Consider the following 21,290-nt stretch of genomic DNA (forward strand, 5'->3'; position numbering starts at 1 on the left):
GTACCTCAATGATCCCTAGTTTCTCCATTATAGAGAGTGGGATAAGATTTATGCTTGACCCTAGGTCACACAGAGCCTTTTCAAAGGTCATGGTGCCTATGGCACAGGGTATTAAGAATTTGCCAGGATCTTATCTCTTTTGAGGTAAGGTTTGCTGAACCCATGTATCTAGTTCACTGATGAGCAAGGGAGGTTCACCTCCCCAAGTCTCATTACCAAACAATTTGGCATTAATCTTCATGATGGCTCCTAGATATTGAGCAACTTGCTCTCCAGTTACATCTTCATCCTCTTCAGAGGAAGAATAGTCTTCAGAGCTCATGAATGGTAGAAGGAGGTTTAATGGAATCTCTATGGTCTCTATATAAGCCTCAAATTCCTTTAGGTCCTCAATAGGGGACTCCTTCTTGCCTAAGAGACGTCCCATGAGGTCTTCCTCATTGGGATTCACGTCCTCTCCTTCCTCCCTAGGTTCGGCCATGTTGATTATGTCAATGGCCTTGCACTCTCTTTTTGGATTCTCTTTAGTATTGCTTGGGAGAGTACTAGGAGGAGTTTCAGTGACTTTCTTACTCAGCTGGCCCACTTGTGCCTCCAAATTTTTGATGGAGGACCTTGTCTCACTCATGAAACTTAAAGTGGCCTTAGACAGATCAGAGACTAAGTTTGCTAAATTAGAGGTGCTCTGCTCAGAATTCTCTGTCTGTTGCTGTGAAGATGATGGATCAGGCTTGATATTGCTGAGCCTATTTCTTCCACCATTATTAAAGCCTTGTTGAGGCTTTTGTTGATCCTTCCATGAGAAATTTGGATGATTTCTCCATGATGAATTATAGGTGTTTTCATAAGGTTCACCCATGTAATTTACCTCTGCTATTGCAGGGTTCCCAGGATCATAAGCTTCTACTTCAGAAGATGCCTCTTTAGTACTGTTGGATGCATTTTGCCATCCATTCAGACTTTGAGAAATCATGTTGACTTGCTGAGTCAACATTTTATTCTGATCCAATATGGCATTCAGAACATCAATTTCAAGAACTCCCTTCCTCTGAGGCGTCCCATTATTCACGAAATTCCTCTCAGAAGTGTACATGAACTGGTTATTTGCAACCATGTCAATAAGTTCTTGAGCCTCTGCAGGCGTTTTCTTTAGGTGAATGGATCCACCTGCAGAATGGTCCAATGACATCTTAGAGAACTCAGATAGACCGTACTAGAATATATCTACCATAGTCCACTCTGAAAACATGTCAGAAGGACACTTTTTGGTCATCTGCTTGTATCTTTCCCAAGCTTCATATAGGGATTCACCATCTTTTTATTTGAAGGTCTGAACATCCACTCTAAGCTTGCTCAGCTTTTGAGGGGGAAAGAATTTAGCCAAGAAGGCCGTGACCAGCTTATCCCAGGAGTCCAGGCTATCCTTAGGTTGTGAGTCCAACCATGTTCTAGCTCTGTCTCTTACAGCAAAAGGGAAAAGCATGAGCCTGTAGACTTCAGGATCTACTCCATTAGTCTTAACAGTCTCACAGATCTGTAAGAACTCAGTTAAAAACTGGTAGGAATCTTCTGATGGAAGTTCATGAAACTTGCAGTTCTGTTGCATTAGAGCAACTAGTTGAGGTTTCAGCTCAAAATTGTTTGCTCCAATGGCAGGGATTGAGATGCTTCTTCCATCAAACTTGGAAGAAGGTGTAGTGTAATCACCAAGCATCCTCCTTGCATTATTGATGTTGGGTTCGGCTGCCATCTCCTTTTCTTGTTCGAAAGTTTCAGCAAGGTTGTCTCTGGATTGTTGTAATTTGACTTCTCTTAGTTTTCTCTTCAGAGTCCTTTCAGGTTCCGGATCAGCTTCAACAAGAATGCCTTTTTCCTTGTTCCTGCTCATATAAGAAAGAAGAGAACAGAAAAGGAAGAGGAATCCTCTATGTCACATTATAGAGATTCCTTTATGTTAGTAGAAGAAGAAAGGGAATAAGAGTGAGGAAGAATGAAGAATCCAAACACAAGGGTGAGGATAGGTTCAGATTCTTCAGATGAAGAGAAATGTTAGTAAATAAAGAAATAAATAGAATAAGATGAGAGAGAGAAGTTTTCGAAAATAAATTTTGAAAAGGAGTTAATGATTTTCAAAAATTAAAGGAAGAATTAAAATTAAAATTAAAAATTAAAATAATTAATTAATTAAAAAGAATTTTTGAAAAAGAGGGAGGTATTTTCGAAAATTAGAAAGAGAAAAGTTGTTAGGTGGTTTTGAAAAAGATAAGGGATAAGCAAAAAGTCAAATAGTTAGTTGAAAAAGATTTGAATTTTAATTTTGAAAAGATAAGAAGATAAGAAGTTAGAAGGGATATTTTGAAATCAAATTTTTGAAAAAGATATGATTTAAAAAGATATGATAAAAAGATATGATTAAAAAGATATGGTTAAAAAAAGATTTAATTTTTAAAATTAAAATTGATTACTTGACTAACAAGAAACTAAAAGATATAACTCTAGAATTTAAAGATTGAACATTTCTTAACAAGAAAGTAACAAACTTCAAATTTTTGAATCAATCACATTCGTTGTTAGTAAAGTTTCAATTTGAAATAAAGATAAGAAAAAGATTTTAAAATCACTTTTTAAAAATTTTTGAAAATAATAGAAAAAAAAATGAAAAAGATTTGATTTTTGAAAAAGTTTTGAAAAGATAAGATTTTTAAAATTGAAAATTTGACTTGACTTATAAGAAATAGCTAAGTTTTTAAAAAAATTTTGACTAAGTCAACTCAAATTTTCGAAAATTAGGAGTAAAATCAGGAAAAGATATTTTTTTTATTTTTGAATTTTTAATGAGGAGAGAGAAAAACACAATTTTGACCCAAAACATGAAAATTTTGGATCAAAACCAATGATGCATGCAAGAACACTATGAATGTCAAGATGAACACCAAGAACACTTTGAAGATCATAATGAACATGAAGAACATATTTTTGAAAATTTTTTGATGCAAAGAAAATATGCAAGACACCAAACTTAGAAATTTTTAATGCTTAGACATTATGAATGCAAAAATGCATATGAAAAACAACAAAAGACACAAAACAAGAAAATATCAAGATCAAACAAGAAGACTTACCAAGAACAACTTGAAGATCATGAAGAACACATGCATGAATTTTCGAAAAATGCATAATTTTTAAAAACATGCAATTAACACCAAACTAAAAAATTGACTCAAGGCTCAAACAAGAAACACACAATATTTTTTATTTTTTTTTATTTTATAAATTTTTTTTGGATTTTATTTATATTTTTCGAAAAACATATAGGAAAAAGAAAATAAGAAATTCAAAATTTTTAAGAAGAATTCCAGGAATCTTTCAATGTTAGCCTAAAGTTCCAATCCATGGGTTGGACATGGCTTAATAGCCAGCCAGCTTTAGGATGGCATTACATGTATTGTGGTGATTAGTTGAAGCCTCAGTCCAAAAGAATTTGGATATGGCTTTTACAGCCAGCCTGGCTTTAACATGTTACATGAAACTCTAGAATTCATTCTTAAAACTAAAAATTTTCGAAAACAGGTGATAAATTTCTGAAAGATTTTTGAAAAAATTTTTTCAAAAATAGAACAAAAAGAAAATTACCTAATCTGAGCAACAAGATGAACCGTCAGTTGTCCAAACTCGAACAATCCCTGGCAACGGCACCAAAAACTTGGTGCACGAAATTGTGATCTCTAATAATGGCGCTCAACTTGGTATACGCATCTACTAACTCAGCACTTTCTTCACAACTTCGCACAACTAACCAGCAAGTGTACTGGGTCGTCCAAGTAATAAACCTTACGTGATCATCTTGTAAATCTCAGTTAGGCGGATAATAAATGATTATGGAGTTTTCAAATAATAATAATAAATAAACATAAAATAAAGATAGAGTTACTCATGTAATTCAATGGTGATAATTTCAGATAGGCGTATGAAGATGCTGTGCTCCTTTTGAATCTCTGCTTTCCTATTGCCTTCATCCAATCCTTCTTACTCCTTTCCATGGCAAGCTGTATGTAGGGCATCACCGTTGTCAATGGCTACATCCCATCCTCTTAGTGAAAATGGTCCAAATGCTCTGTCACAGCACGGCTAATCATCTGTCGGTTCTCGATCATGTCGGAATAGAATCCATTGATTCTTTTTCGTTTGTCATCACGCCCAACAATCGCGAGTTTGAAGCTCGTCACAGTCATTCAATCCCTGAATCTTACTCGGAATACCACAGACAAGGTTTAGACTTTCCGGATTCTCATGAATGCCGCCATCAATTCTAGCTTATACCACGAAGATTCTGATCAAAGAATCCAAGAGATATGTGCCCGGTCTAAGGTAGAACAGAAGTGGTTGTCAGTCACGTGCTCATAGGTGAGAATGATGATGAGTGTCACGGATCATCATATTCATCATGTTGAAGTGCAACGAATATCTTAGAATAGGAATAAACTGAATTGAATAGAAAATAGTAGTAATTGCATTAAAACTCGAGGTACAGCAGAGCTCCACACCTTAATCTATGGTGTGTAGAGACTCCATCGTTGAAAATACATAAGTGATGGTCCAGGCATGGCCGAATGGCCAGCCCCCACAATATGATGTGAATTCGAAAATAAAGGAGAAGGACCAGACATGTGGTCAAAAGACCGAATGGTCAGAGACACCTAGTACAATAGTAAAATGTCCTATTTATACTAGACTAGCTACTAGGGTATACAGAAGTAAGTAATTGATGTAGAAATCTACTTCTGGGGCCCACTTGGTGTGTGCTTGGGCTGAGCTTGAGCTTTACACATGCAGAGGCTTCTTTTGGAGTTGAACGCCAAGTTGTAACGTGTTTTTGGCGTTCAACTCTGGTTCGTGACGTGTTTCTGGCGTTTGACTCCAGAATGCAACATGGAACTGGCGCAGAGCGCCAGTTTGCATCTTCTAATCTCGAATAAAGTATGAAATATTATATATTGCTGGAAAGCTCTAGATGTCTACTTTCCAACGCTATTGAGTGCGCACCATTTGGAGTTCTGTAGCTCCAGAAAATCTATTTCGAGTGCAGGGAGGTCAGAATCCAACAACATCAGTAGTCCTTTGTCAGCCTTCTTATCAGAGTTTTGCTCAGGTCCCTCAATTTCAGCCAGAAAATACCTGAAATCACAGAAAAACACACAAACTCATAGTAAAGTCCAGAAATATGAATTTAGTATAAAAACTAATGAAAACATTCCTAAAACTAACTAGATCCTACTAAAAATTACCTAAAAACAATGCCAAAAAGCGTATAAATTATCCGCTCATCAACCTCTGTTTTGAGTCTGATGATCCTTTGGGGAGGATAGAACTTGGCTAGGAACTTGCTCACTAGATCTTCCCAGTTGTTGATGCTCTCTCTTGGAAATGTCTCCAACCATTGAGTGACTTTGTCTCTGAGGGAAAATGGAAATAGCAACAGCTTGTAAATGTCAGGATGCACACCATTAGTTTTAACAGTATCACAAATCCTCAGAAAAGAGGATAAGTGTTGGTTTGGATCTTCAAGTGGCCCTCCTCCATAGGAACAATTGTTTTGTACCAAAGTGATGAGCTGTGGCTTCAATTCAAAGTTATTTGCATTGACATTTAGGGTAAGGATGCTACTCCCACAATGCCTAGGATTAGCAAATGTATATGAAGCCAAGACTCTCCTCTGTGGTTGACCATTGTTGTTGGCCACTCCTACTGGTGGATTTGTTGGATTCTCCTCCATTTTTTGATATTCTTCTTCAGAAGTTTCTCCTCCAATGACTCCCTTTCCTCTGGCTTCCCTTCTCAGTCTTCTAAGGGTTCTTTCGTCACGATCACCAGAGGTGGAGACCTCTCTCCTTGCTTCTGTCATAAAACCACAACAACAAGAAACACAAGAGCACTCTGTAGCTTGAGTGCAATGAGAGTTAGTAGAGGCAAAGTCTCAAATAGTTAGTATGCTGATTAAAAATAAAGGAAATGAACAAAAACAAAGAAAAAGTGCTTAATCTAGACCCCCACCTTACTTAATCATTGTCAATCTGATCAATCCCCAGCAACGGCACAAAAAACTTGATGTGTGTAAAACGATCCAACACAAAACTCACTGACAAGTGTACCGGGTCGCATCAAGTAGTAATTACTCACATGAGTGAGGTCGATCCCATAGGGATTGAAGGATTGAGCAATTTTAGTTAAGTGGTTGATTTAGTCAAGCAAACAAGTGTTGATTTAAGTGAATTGTGACCAACAGAAGCTAAATTGCATGAAACCAAAAGGGAGAGGGAGAATTGATAGTGAACTAAAGAGCAGAAGAAGTAAAATAGCTGAATATTAAATTGCAAGTAATGTAAATGGCTGAAGCTTAGAGTGCAAGAAATATAAATTGCTTGAATAATAAAGGGGTGTGGGCTGCTGGGATTCAGAATTTAACAATAGAAAGTAAAGAAGATGAATTAAGTGCAGTAGATCTAAACAAAATTGGAAAATTACAGTGAAGAACAAAACAGGAAGTAAATTCAACTCAAATGCAGGAGCTAAGAAAGAAATTCAAGAGCACAGAGGCTCAATGAGACTAGAAAACAAGTCTAGATCTCAATTCCTTCTTTGATCCAACAGAGAATAATTTGTAGAAGAAAAGAAAATGAAAGCAGTAAAGGAAACTCAGATTCAATTCTTGGAACAATTGAGAAGAGAGGTAAAGATCATTCTCAAACTTTAAATCAATGAAGCTCTTCAATCTCAATTCAAATTCCAAAACAGAAAGCAAAAGTAGCAGAAGAAATGAAAATGAAAACAGAATGCTAAATCCAATTCCCAAATCTTAGAATTATGCAAAGAAAACAAAGATGAATTGTAGATCAATGATTGAAACAAAATTCCTTCAATCTCAATCCAAAATTCATAAACAGAAAGTAAGAAATGCAGAAGTAAGAACAAGGAAGAGAGAACTCAGCTCTCAATCCCAATTCAAAGCTAAAATGTAAAAATGAGCTTAAAATAAAACTCAAAATAAAAGAAGGTTCAAAAGTGAAAGTCAAAAGTCCTCTCTAAATCAAACTAAGTCCTGTTTATACACTTTCTAATTTTGATCTTCAGAATTTGGAGTGGGCTTCTCAATTTGGTGAAGAATTGGATCCAAAGTGGCAATTGAATTAAAATTGAACCCATGGTGCACCTCCAGGGAACCACTCGGTTAATTGAACCAACTGAGCGCTCAATTTCTTCTTGTTTTGGGCTCATGTCAAGCTCCAAGGAAGCATTCAGTTAATTAATCTAACTGAGCGCTCCACCTTGCTTTTGGCCCTCCAATTTGTTGCGCACTAAGCCTTCCTTGTGTGCAGCCTCGATAGCACTTAGTTGGAGCACTTAACCGAGCGCTCAATGTGTGCAACGTGAGGCCTCAATTCGAACCTTGCTTGCAACATTTGGTGCCAACATTTCATGAGGAGTATAGCGTTCAGTTAACAAAGTTAACTGAGCGCCCCTTGTGCGCTTGGGAAGGAGCCTCACTTCGAACCATGGGTGCAGCATGTGTGGAGGAATTTTCTTTGTGAAATAATGAAAGGTAGCGCTCAGTTGAATAAGGTAACTGAGCGCCCTTGGTTCCATTCTTCGTGTCTCTAATTTCGAACTTTGGGACTGCAATTTTTGCTTATTTTCCTTGGAGTAGCGCTTCTTCCTTGCTCCCTAGATGCTTGGTTCGAACCTTGGCTAGCTCCTTTTGCCAATTTCTTTTGTGGAGTAGCGCTTCTCTTATCCCTCAAGTGCTTGGTTTGAAACTTGGTAAAGCCTCTACCAAATGTTGCACCTTGAATTTCTTTGAGGAGACCCCCGATAAAGTGAACTTAGTTAACTAAGCGCTATTGATTTTGCTTGTTTCCTTGGGCGCTCAGTTAACTCTCTTAACTCAACGTCATAGGCCTTTGCTTCATTGGTTTTGGTCTAGCGCTCAATTAGAGAGTGTTACGCTCACTTAGTGAGCGCCATGCCTTGGATGGTTAAGTGCCACGCTTTTTATTTTTCTTAGGCCACGCTTTATAGTCATGCTTTTCTTGTTTTCTTTCTTTTCTTCACCTACAAGTAATCAAATCAAACAATCAAAGCACCACCAAATTCACAAGGTTTATAAATTATTCAAAAACTAACTAATTCTAGCTTAAACCTCATGATTTTGTGTCAAATAAAGGATGGTTGATTGATTCAACATAACCATGCAAATCCACTCCAAATTACTTACTTACAATGCAAGAAAGCATAAAACCTAATGAAACAAGTGAGAATTGCTCGAAAAGCTAGCATAAGATGAATTGTCATCAATCATACGGGGTTATTGATAATGGCAAAGTGTCCTCATTATGTTCTGAGGGTGTCCCCACACTTGGACCTTGCTCCAAGTGCTTCTCTTCTACTTCTTCTTGGTGAACTTCAGCTACAGTTTCATCAATGATGTCGCACTAGAAGATAGAATGGTCTTCCGGAGGGTGCTTCATAGCTTCATTCAAACTGAAACTCACTGCTCTGCCATCTATCTCAAAGGAGTAAGTTCCTAAGAATGCATCCAGCTTGAACTTCGAAGTCTTCAGGAATGGTCTTCCAAGCAGAATTGATGACGGTCTTCCTGAGTCATTAGGGGGCATTTCCAAGATATAGAAGTCGATGGAAAATGTGAGCCCCTTAATGCTCACTAATACATCTTCAGCAATTCCAACTACTGTGATAATGCTTTTATCTGCTAACACAAAACAAGTTGCCGACCTCTTTAAGGGAGGGAGCCTCAAAGCATCATATATAGACAATGGCATTATACTAACACATGCTCCTAAATCACACATGCAGTCAGAAAATAATACACCTCTAATGGTACAGTTAAACATACATGGACCTGGATTACTACATTTTTCAGGTATACCTCCAATTAAAGTAGATATAGAACTACCTAATGGAATAGTTTCTAATTCATTAATTTTATCTTTGTGTATGCATAAATCTTTCAAAAACTTTGCATATTTAGGTACTTGTTGAATAACATCAAAAAGGGGAACAATTACCTCAACCTATTTGAAAATTTCTACCATTTTGGGATCAAGTTCCATCTTCTTTCTGGACTTCCGTGCAAGGTGTGGAAATGGGATAGGAATGGCGCCATTTGCAGCTTCTGCTTCCTTTGGTGCTCTATTCCTTGGCTGAGCTACTTATTCTTCAACCTTGTATTGTACTTCCTCTTCCTCTTCAGCATCTTCCACTTCTACTATATCCTCAGTTGGTATGTGTTCTTGTGGGTTTAGCTCCTTGATAAACCACTATTTTATGGTTTATCTTGTGCTTAATTGAGTGAATTTTATCAACTCTTCACCCATTTATTCATACTATTTGCATGGTTTTACATTTGCCTTCCTAATTATGTGCTTTGATTGAAAACATGCTTCTTTGGCCTTAAGTTCCCTATCTTTAATCCTCTCTTATTACCATTAGATGCCTTGATATGTGTGTTAAGTGTTTTTAGATATTATAGGACAGGAATGGCTTGTAGGATGGAAAGGAAGCATGCAAAAGTGGAAGGAATACAAGAAGTTGGAGAAACTGCTAAGCTGTCCAGCATGACCTCTTCGCACTCAAACGGCTATAACTTTAGCTAAATAGGTTCAAATGAGATCGTTTTAGTTGCGTTGGAAAGCTAACGTCCGGGGCTTCGATTTGATATATAATATACCATAGTTGCCCTAATGCTAGGCCACGCGAACGCATGATTCACGCGGACGCGTCGATTTGCGAACCTCAACCCGCGCGGCCGCGTGGGCGACGCCTCCGCGTCACTTAGCCGCGACCTGTACGGTCCAGAAAGCGCTAAAAGTGACTTCTGGGCTGTTTCTGACCCAGTTTTCGGCCCAGAGAATACAGATTAGAGGCTATAAAGTGGGGGAATACATCCCTTCATCATCATGCTCTCATAATTCACTTTTTATTATTTTTTTTTTGAAAGAAAGAGCTCAACACACATGTGGAGCATAAAGTACAAACAAAATAAAGCAGTTGTACAACTCCTATGTCATCTCCGGCATTGCCATCAACAACATGAATTATTCACAACACCATTCTCTGGCATATGAAAAGGATTGATCCACGCAGTCTGTAACCCCTTTTTCCTTATTGTGAAAAATGACATCATTTCTGTGTAACCATATACTCCATATCACTGAGAAGAAGCCAACTATCCAATACATGCGCAACTCTTTCCTCATTCTGACAGCTCTCCAACTCTGAAAATGTTGTTTCACAGTACCTGGCATAATCCACTCTTGTCCAAATGCCGATATCCAAGCACACCACACCTGCCAAGAGTACTCACAAGTAATAAACAGATGTTGTATATTTTCATCATCTTTCTTACACAGCATGCACATAGTATCATTCTGTTGTAGGACACCCAGTCGACTAAGTCTATCCTTTGTATTGACTCTGCCCACCAAAACAAACCAGGAGAATAGTTCCACTCGTGGTGGGACTAGGCCTTTCCAAATGTCTTTTGTGAACCTGTAGTTTAGAAGCTCCTCGTCCATAGTCTCTTCCTGCAAAACCTGCACAAATGAGTTAGTTGTATAAACGCCTTCCTTGTGAAACCTCCACACCACTCTATCTTGCACATCTGCTATCAGTCTAACAGATTGCAGGACAAGTAGCAGCTGGTCCAGTACATTCGTCTCCCATTGTCGGAGCTCTCTTCTCCATTGGAAGTGCCAGACCCACTCTATCCCATCCCAGAACCCACAATCCCCAATAACTGATCCTTTTTGGTTTAAAATCAAGAAGAGTCTCGGAAAGTTATCTTTCAGCTTTCCCACTTGGAGCCATTTATCTTCCCAAAATCTGGTAGCCCTACCATCTCCTACTTCCATAGCAAGCCCATCAATCATCTTCTTCCTGACCTGTTGTTCCTTTATTTGCACTTGACATATGTCTCTCCATGGTCCTCCCCTCTTTGGCAATATCTGAGTGGACAGCAGTTGATTTGGGTTCAAACTATTGCACGAGCATACAATCCTCTTCCTTAGGGGACAATCCTCCTTCGAGAATCGCCATCACCATTTAAACAATAAAGCCGTATTCCGAACCACAGCATCTCCCACCCCCAATCCTCCTAACTTCTTTGGTGCCTGAACCATCTCCCATTTCACTAGTGCCATACCAGGTCGCCCATCATCCTTTCCCCAAAAGAATTTCCTCTGTAGTGAGATAATTCTCCGTGCAACCGCGTTTGGCATCTTGTACAAACTCAGGTAATAAATAGGCAAGCTGTTGATAAATGACTTGATGAGTACTAGCTTTCCAGCCTTGCTAAGAACCTTCGCCTTCCACAAGCTGAGCTTCTCTTCCACCTTTTCTATCACCGGCTTCCAAGTTTTTACCAACCTCGGATTCGCACCTAAACTAATCCCAAGGTACCGAACCGGCAATGCTGCCTCCTGACACCCTAGAATCTGACACATGTGGCTGACCCATTCATGGCTGTAGTTAACTGGTATTAAGTTAGACTTCTCGAAGTTGATGCTCAACCCAGACATCATCTCAAAACACCTCAATAGCCTCTTATAGTTCCTTATAGTTTCCTCTTCTGGCGGACAGAATAAAATAGTGTCATCAGCAAACTGTAGGTGTGATAGCTCTATTTTATCCCTACCAACTAACAGAGGAGATATCCGATTGTTCCTAACCGCCTCCCCAATCATCCTGTTCAGCACGTCCACCACCAGTACAAACAAACATGGCGATAAAGGGTCTCCTTGACGTAGCCCCCTCTCCATTTTGAATGGTTTCGACGGTGATCAATTAATTAGAATAGATACTGATGCCGATGTAACACACTCCCTCACCCACTCCCTCCATGTTCTTCCGAAGCCCATCTTCTCAAGTACAATGTCAACAAAGCCCCATTTTACCCTGTCATATGCTTTTTGGAAGTCCAATTTAATAATCGCTGACGCCTTTCTCTTCAGTTTTAGCCATTGCACAGTTTCGCATGCTATTAGAGCTCCATCATGTATCTTCCTCCCCTTTACGAAGGCACTCTGGGATTCCCCAACTAAACCTGGCATTACACCCCTCATTCTCCATGACAATATTTTAAAAATAACTTTGTAGACACACCCAACCATACTGATGGGTCTCAGGTCTTTTATCTCTTTAGCCCTAACAAATTTCGGAGCCAACGCTACCCACGTGACATTAGCATCTGTTGGCAAGCTTGCAGTCTCAAAGAAATTTAACACGGCCGCAGTGAACTCCCTTCCAATCTCATCCCAACACGTTTTTATAAAATTCATATTATATCCGTCACTCCCCGGCGCCTTAGAAGATTCACAGTCCCATACTGCCTCTTTCACTTCTTCTACTGATGGGAGCGCCTCCAAGGCTTCTGCTTCCTCCCTCTCCAGACGATTAACCAATCCATCCCTAAAAGTCACCTTTGGGGACGCTTCCTGGTGGTACAACTTCTTATAAAAGTCCCGGATGGCAATCTTGATTCTTGCTTGATTCCTCACTAGCCTCTCATTGATCACCAAAGCCTCAATTCGGTTATTTCTTCTCCTCGCCGAGGCAATATTATGGAAGTACCTTGTGTTTCTATCCATCTCAGTAGCATATCTAGATCTTGACATTTGCTTCCAGTGCATATCCTGCCTTACATACCACTTCTCACAGCACCTCACTAAGGCCCTCCTCCTTGCCTCTATTGTAGCATCGTATCTTCCACTACTAACCATATCATCCGCCTTGCGTATTTCTTCCTCAAACCTCTTTATCCGCTCATTCATATCCCCAAAATGCCGCTTATGCCATAAACGTAGAGGTTCTGACAGTGCTTTCATCTTTTCCAGGAATTGTACATTGCCTAGTCCCCTCCATTCCTCCTTCACCATTCTCAAGAAACCTTCATGTGTGAACCAGGAGTCCATACTATGGAACGGTCTTGGACCATCAAACCTTCTGATGTCTTCCATGATCAATGGGCAGTGATCCGACAAACCTCTAGACCCGCTTCTCAAACGCAACTCCGGGTACTTTTCAAGCCACTCTACAGAAACCAAGCTCCTGTCAATACGGCTGCACGACTGTCCCCTAAACCATGTATACTTACAATCATTAAGTTCCAAATCAACCAACTCCATATCATTTACCCATGTTCTAAATTCTGTCGCGGACGCTGGTAAAAAAACAGCTCCTTTCCTTTCCTCCAAGAGCAAAATTTCATTAAAGTCCCCTAGAAAACACACCGGTACCTGACACAATCCTGCAATATAACTTAGCTCCTCCCACATAGAGATTTTCTCAGCTCTCTCATGTGGTCCATACACCAAACAGATAGCACAATGAAAATTATCTTTTACTACAGCTCCTTCTAAACATAACCATCTATCTCCTTTATAACAATTATGCAATTTAAAGGCTGGTTCATTCCATATTAACAACAGTCCACCAGAAGACCCATTGGATCCTACGAACTCCCAACATGCTCTGTCACTTCCCCAGATATGAGCAACATCAAATTTAGTTATGACCTCCTTCTTTGTTTCTATCAGACCCAACATTTCTAGCCTAAATTTATTTTTAAAATTCTTTAACATACTAGCTTTTGCAGTACCTCCCAACCCCCTTATATTCCAAGAACTAAAAATCATTTTGCCACGACATTACACACCTGTTTACGGTTTTTTGGCCGGCTTCTTCGAGCTTTTTCTTTTTGCTTGGCCTGTCGGCGTTTCAACGCCATGATTTCGTTCTGCTCCTGCAAGATTGCCATGATATCTTCTTCATCACTGCACTGCGCACCTGACTCTACAGCTAATTTCCATGCCTCTTTGTTCTCTGCCATCTCTTCATCCCAAGTAAGTTTGTGCTCTTTGCTGTCTAAACTTCCTGCCTCTGAACCAGAATCTGCGTCATCCTCATGTTCTTCTTGTCGTCCTTTACCTTTACTCTCAGCAGTAGCATCCACCAAGAACTCCCCTTCCTCCAATCTGGATCCTATATCTCCTCTAAGCTGACTGTTCACCTCTGGATCGTTTCTTCGGGGTTTGACAGCATCAATTCTGTTTCCCCCTTTTCGTGCTGTCCTCGTCCTTGGGGCCGCTTCAGGTGCTGCGTTCAACTCCACTTCCTTCCCCTTGAATCGCCGGTCACTGCTGGCATAGGGAACCTCCTCGATAGCGAGCCTCTCTACATCAGTGCGCCTGTCCTCCTTCTCCCGCGGTTCGGCCTCATGGTCGCGGCTTCTCCTTCGCCCGCCTTCATCAGCCATTCCCGATTTCCCCGCCGCGCCCTCCATATCACCAGCAACACTGCGCGGAGCTGGTGGCTTCCTCCCATGCCTGGTCGGTCTTTCACTCAGCTCGCTTGCCTCCGACGCGCTCTGTTGTCCGGCGTCGCTCCTGTTCGGCCAGCCTACGTCTTCTCCCAGCTTCGCCGTGCTTACCCTAGGTACCCTGGTGGCCTCTTCTATGTTTCGGGCAAGCATTTCACCCGGGTCAGACCCAGCCAGCTTTGGATACCCGCCCGCTGGCCCGCATCTGCTGCCCATCACCACCAGCCCATCATCTTGTCTCTTCTCAGCCATAGTGGGCCTTTTTTTGTCCAGCCCGTTTTCTTTTCTTCCAGATCTGCTTGCAATCACCATCAGCCCATCATCTTGTTTTTTCTTAGCTATCTTGGGCCTTCTTTCTTCCAGCCCATTATCCTTTCTTGTATTTTCAAACGTATGGCACTCATAACCTTCATAATAATTGGAAACCGTTTCTTCCGAATCCTTACTTTCACACGATCCCTTAGAATCCGCCCGCCCATTTAATTCTCCTTGATTTCCTTGATTTCCGTTTATAGATAATCTGTTTGAAATTTTGTAATGCCATTCGTTTAAAATGATACTTGAATTTACCACCCTGTCCCTCCCCTGTTCGTCGTCCCTATTGTCAACCGTTGTCTGCACCACCGCCGGATCCCACGCCACCACCATTGGTTCACGCTGTATGTCTTCTTCGTTTGTCATGTGTCGAACACTTGCCTCCTCTTTTCCTTTCCGAAAGCACTCCTCCCGATACACTTCTCCACCCACTTCTCGTACAAGGACGTCAAATCCACTTGTTCCTATTGTAACATGAATCCATTCATTGATCATATCAAATGTGCATGTATCGATGAGGACTCTACCCGCACTGAACGATATACCCGATTCCGTTAGTTTATCACATTTCACTACTTCTCCCCATTGCTCTCCTATTTTATGAAAAGTGTTTCTTGACCATGCATGTATTGGGACTCCATAACATTCTAACCACACCCTTCTCGACTCACTTTTCTCGGTCTCATCCCATCTCCATACCATATAGAACATTTTTAATAATTCGTTCATTCGAAATGTGTAAGCTTCTTCAGCTCTAAGCACCGAATCGAACGTTATCATTGCTTTATATGCCCCCAATTCCCTTACCTGTGTCACGCCAGGCCAATCCCTATGAATCTTCTGCTGTAGTGAATTAAAATCAATCGCCTTCTTTGTGCCGCCTACAATACTTCTCTGTAACCAAACCACATTCTCACTTGATATCGGCACTTCTATCTTCTTTGTCCATCCATTACTACTTTGACCTTTTATGGGTTGATCTGATATCTGTCTCACCATTTTACCATCAACCTCTCCCACCCTATGTACCCGTGTATTGTGGCTTCCAGCATCATTTCTGGTAATCACTTGCAGTCGGTTCTCAGTCGTATTTTGCACTGTAGCTCCTCTTCTATATTTCGCTTCTCCTACAAACAGCTTTCGTCCTCTCACCACCATGCTGTTCATGTCTGCAATAGCCTTCAAAGCTCCTCCCTTTGTGGTGTACCGTATAAAGGCAAACAGATATATCCGGCCATTTTTATTCTTACGCGACAGATATATGTCGATGATTCTCCCTGTCCATTTGAACATATTGAACAGTTCTCTTCTTGATATGTCTTCCGGTAGATTGTCGACAAAGACGGAGAAGGAATCAAGCTCCAAGCGTTGATACTCTTCTTTGTTCCAAACCCTAGGATCTTTACCCCCCGTGTGTTTCCCCATCTCTGAATAACTCTCACTTTTTATTATTTTAGATGTAGTTTTTAGAGAGAGAGGTTCTCTCCTCTCTTTTAGGCTTAGGATTAGGATTCTTCTTAAAGGATTTAGGATTTATTATTATTCCAACTTACAATTTTCTTCTGAATTCCAAGTTTAATATTTCCTTTACTTATTTTCCCAATTTAATTTATAAACTCCATTATGTTGAATTTGAATTTATGTTTAAACGTAGTTTGATTGCTTTATTTACATGAATGCTTTTTATTTAATTTAGATAGTTTTCCTTTTTGGCTTTGGTTAAATAATTGGTGACTCTTGAGTTATCAAACTCATTATTGATTGAAAATTGGATTTCTTCATTTCATTAATTCAAGTTCCAATAACTCTGACTTTTCCCAAGGAAAGACTAGGACCTGAGGAATCAAAATTAATTCATCCACTTAACTTACCTTCATAGTTAGAGGTTAACAAAGTGGGAGAAAAATCCAATTCTCATCGCAATTGATAAGGGTAACTAGGATAGGACTTTCAATTCTTATACATTGCCAAAGGTTTATTTTACAGTTATTATTATTTTATTTTACTTGTTATTCAACTAACCTTTTACCTTAATCCAAAACCCCAAAACACACTTTTTCATAACCAATAATAAGATCATACCTCCCTGCAATTCCTTGAGAAGACGACCCGAGGTTTAAATACTCGGTTATCAATTTTAAAGGGGTTTGTTACTTGTGACAACCAAACTTTTGTACGAAGGGATTTCTGTTAGTTTAGAAGCTATATCTACAACGCGAATATTTTTATAAATTCTTTACTAGCAAAAATCCTAACGTCAAAATGGCGCCGTTGCCGGAGAATTGCAAACGTGTGCCTTATTATTGGTTATTGTAAATATTTTTCAAAAAAAATTTTTTTTATTTTACTTATTTATTTGTTTCTTCCTTCCCCCCTTTATTTTTGACAACTACTATGAATTCTCACCCCTCTCGCTTTGAGTCTGGTTCTAATTTTGTTGCAAGGAATGGAAGCTATAACAGGAATATGCATCAAGGTCAAAGCAATCAAAGATGGACGGAGCCATGAGGATCTGATCAACCCTTTAGGCAACAATACCCTCCTAGATATCACAGACAAAGACCATCCTACAATGCATACCAAGCTGATAGATATGGTGGACTGCCCAGTAGCTACCAACAAGCCCCACCGTATGCTCTGAGACCATCCTCACAACATAACTTTGAACCACCACACTCACAAGCTCCCTTCCACAATTCACCTCAATATGACCCCAATCCTCATTCACCACACCAACCACCATATGAACCATACCCAGAACCACCACCTCAATATACACCATCTCCACATCCCTATCAAGAGGAACCACTCCCGTGTTATGAACCTTTTCTCCCAACAAATGAACCCTCCTATCCACCCCAAACCTCCATGGAAAGCAAACTTGCCTTTATCACTAGTCTCACCTCTACTCTTCAAGCACTTATATCCCGCATGGGCCAACCCTCTACACCCAATATTCAACCCTCAAGCTCCACTGCACTTCCATCTCAACCACATAATGATCCACCCATCCCATCACCACCATTCATGGAAGAGCGCCAACATCCATCAATCCAAGAGCAACATGATCCCACTGATATTATTGACATAGAACAAGAGAGAAAGGATCATCTTCGCGAATCTATACTTCATAAGGAGCTAGAGGAGGCACTAAAGGTGAAGATAGTAGAGACCCTTGAAGTTGACAGCTCGGTTGAAGAACTAGTGAAAAACGATGACAAGGAGGATTTTATGCTTGAAGGTGACAAAATAGTTGAAAGGAAAATCATCGAGGATGAATACGATCCCATACTTAAATACCTGGATCAAGCAAGAACTTAATTACCCTTCCAACGTTCGGACATTCAAAGACCCCCCATGGTTTCATGTGGGAAATCTACTGAAGAACGTAGCATGAAGGAGAAATTGGGCACTCCGGTGGATAGTGAGCAGCACGATTTGACATTGGAACAAGTGGAGAAAGCTGGAATCATTGAAAAAGAAGAGAAGGCAGTGGTTGAAGACTTAGGAGATGCTGAACCTCCATGGGAAAGTCAAGTTATAGAGCATCCTTCAAAGACATTTGAAGCGGATGTTAAGGAGGGTGTACAACCTCCAAAGCATATCATAGTTGAAGACTTTGAAGGAGATGATCAGGAGATGGATTCAATCATTAATGAATTCTTATCTACATTTGAATCCTCTCCCATTGGACTTGACATGGAGATTAAAGAAGAAGAAGCACAAGCTCCCATGCCCTTGGTGAACAATGAAGAAGAAATTAAATCAGAAGAAAGCTACCAAGAGGAAGAGGTTGAAATTGAAGAAGCTTGCAAAGAGGTGGAAGATGTTAACGAAGAGCACAAGGGAATAGAGCTTGCACGATCATTGGGAACACCTCCCCCTAGGTTGCCATCATCCTTCACAACATTCAAGTGGGTAAAATTCATATCCCTTAGCTTTCTAATTCTACTTGAATATGGGCTACTGGAGACGGATGGTCAACTTAGAGCTTTCTGTGGTATTAAGAGTAAGAAGAAGATGGCCAGTGGTAAGAATTGCCCTGCAAGGTTCAACATGGTTATGTTCTCAAGGTTTAACTGCAATGGTTGGTATAAAGCTCAATTGAATGGGGCTATGAAGTTGGTTGGACGCTTCAGTGAGAATTCTAAAGCTGAACCACCCAGATGGAATCATGATAATCAACTTGAAGACGGGTGTAGAAACAAGATTTGGGATCCCGAAGGATTTTGGAATTCCAAACATTGGTGGAGATTCCTGGATCAGTACAGCATAAGCCACCATGACAGGAAGCTCATCAAATGTCCAACTTAAGGACTTTAACTAAAAGTGCTAGGTGGGAGACAACCCACCATGGTATGATCGTTCTCTTTTTAGTTTTAATTTTAGTTTGTTTTTGAATTTTTATTGAACCTGGAATTGTGCATAACATCCATTGCATTTTGCATTCTGCATATTGCATTATATAAAAAAAAGAAGAAAAACACGCACGCGACGCGGCAGCGTCGCTGACGCGTCCGCGTCACTAGTGCATTGGGAAGAAAAGATTCGAACAGAGAGTCATGCGAGAGCGTGGCTGGAGGCGTGCCTTTAGCATAATTTGACCCCACACGACCACGTCACATGGGAACATTGGCCTCCCACACGACCGCGTCACTCACGCAGCCGCGTGACCTGAATATCGACGTGAAAAGAGTGCATGGCCGAAAGTTGTGCTGGAGTAGGGCCGGACTTGTGCTGGAAGCCCAGGCCCTCCCATGTGAACGCGTGCCCCACGCGTCCACGTCATATCTCCATGATAGCCACTCACGCGATCGCATGACCCACGCGATCGCGTCACCCCAGATTTGGCGAAAAAAAAATTTTTGAACAGAGAGTTGTGCGAGCGCGAGGCTGCCCTCGTGCCAGTAGCACGAAATGCGTCACGCGTCCGCGTGACCGACGCGACCGCGTTGATTAATTTTAGCGCAAGTCGCGTGATCGCGTGCCCCACGCGTCCGCGTCGCCTGCGCCGCACAGCTTATCTTAATCTGCCAAAATATCTTATCTTTTTCTTCCCCAAATCCTACTTTTTCTTCTCCTTTCTTATTTCTTCCCTCTCCCTTCCTCCTTCTTCCTTCTTTCTTCTTCCTTCTTTCTCCTTTCTTTTTTTATTTATTTTCATGCATTTTCATGTTGATGTTGGATAATAATACACTTGGGCTTTTAATGCTTGATTTGTGCTACTCATGCCTTTGCCAACATGCCAATAAACATCTTGCATTTACTTGCCTCTATTTATCATGCCCTGTTTTTATTGTTGTCCTAATTTCATGGAGTAGCGACCATGAGTTAATGACATTCTTCCTTATTTTGGCATGATTCTTACTAGTACCGCCCTCTCCCTTGCTCTACCCCTTTGACTTCATGTCCCTTTCTCTTCTCCCTTTTTCAGGCTGGCCACCAGAACGGGTACAGAGAAAGCTTCTACAACGAGCAACAGCTGAGGAACCACAACACCCGTCCACCTGTACATCTCAGCATGCACCGAGGACGGTGCAATCTTTAAATGTGGGAAGGTCGATACCGATCTCCACGGGTTAGTTAGTCCATTCTCAACACCAATTTTTGTTTTTCATTGTTGCATTTGCATGTTTGATTGCATGTGTATTTTTTGTGCATATTTTACCACTTGGTTAAAGTAATATTTTCTTCTTCAAGAAATCCTTATAGTATTTCACTAATTTAAATTGAAAAATTTGTGTTAAAATTGTTTTGAAGTTGTAGTTGGAATATGGTTTTTGAGCCAAAGAACACACAACCTGTGAGATTTTGAGCTTATTTATATGGTTACATTATTTAACCATAAATATTTTATTCTTGTGTGTTTTCTTCTCTATGATTGTAATATTTATTTTGTTCCATTCTATATGTCCAATATTTAATATGTTTACATGCTTGCATATGATTGAGGCCATTATTTGATTTTAGCTCATTTATCCCAAATAAGCCTACCCTTTAAATCACCATTGTCAGCCACTTTGAGCCTTTTAATCCCCATTTGTTCTGTATTTTACCACATCACTAGCCTTAAGCAGAAAAATAAAAGTAATATCCCAATTGAATCTTTGGTTAGCTTAAGATAGAGATTGTGCATCAACTAAGTGTGGAAAAAACTGTGGGAACATGGATTAATAAGGGAATGTATCATGTCTCTAATCCATTTGAATATTGGGAATTTTGGAACCTACTCATGAAAAACCAAAATAGAAAAATAATGGAGAATCCATGTGCATTGATAAGTTATGTTTGCCTTTATGATTCAAAAAAAAAGAAAATGAGAAAAAGAAAAAAAAGAGAAATATATATATATATATATATATATATATATATATATATATATAAATAAATAAATAAGGGGACAAAATTACCCCAATGTTAAGTTAATGAAAAATCAATGCACATGTGATAAATTAAAAAAAAAAGAAAAAGCTGATACATGAGTATGTGATGTAAAAGTGGAAATTTTGGGTAGCTAGGCATGAACTAGAGTTATATAGAGTATATGTATGTTAGGTGAAAGCTTAGGATAATTAAAGATTCAATT

The sequence above is a fragment of the Arachis stenosperma genome, chromosome 2 (genome assembly GCF_014773155.1).
Source record: "Arachis stenosperma cultivar V10309 chromosome 2, arast.V10309.gnm1.PFL2, whole genome shotgun sequence".
Taxonomy (NCBI): domain Eukaryota; kingdom Viridiplantae; phylum Streptophyta; class Magnoliopsida; order Fabales; family Fabaceae; genus Arachis; species Arachis stenosperma.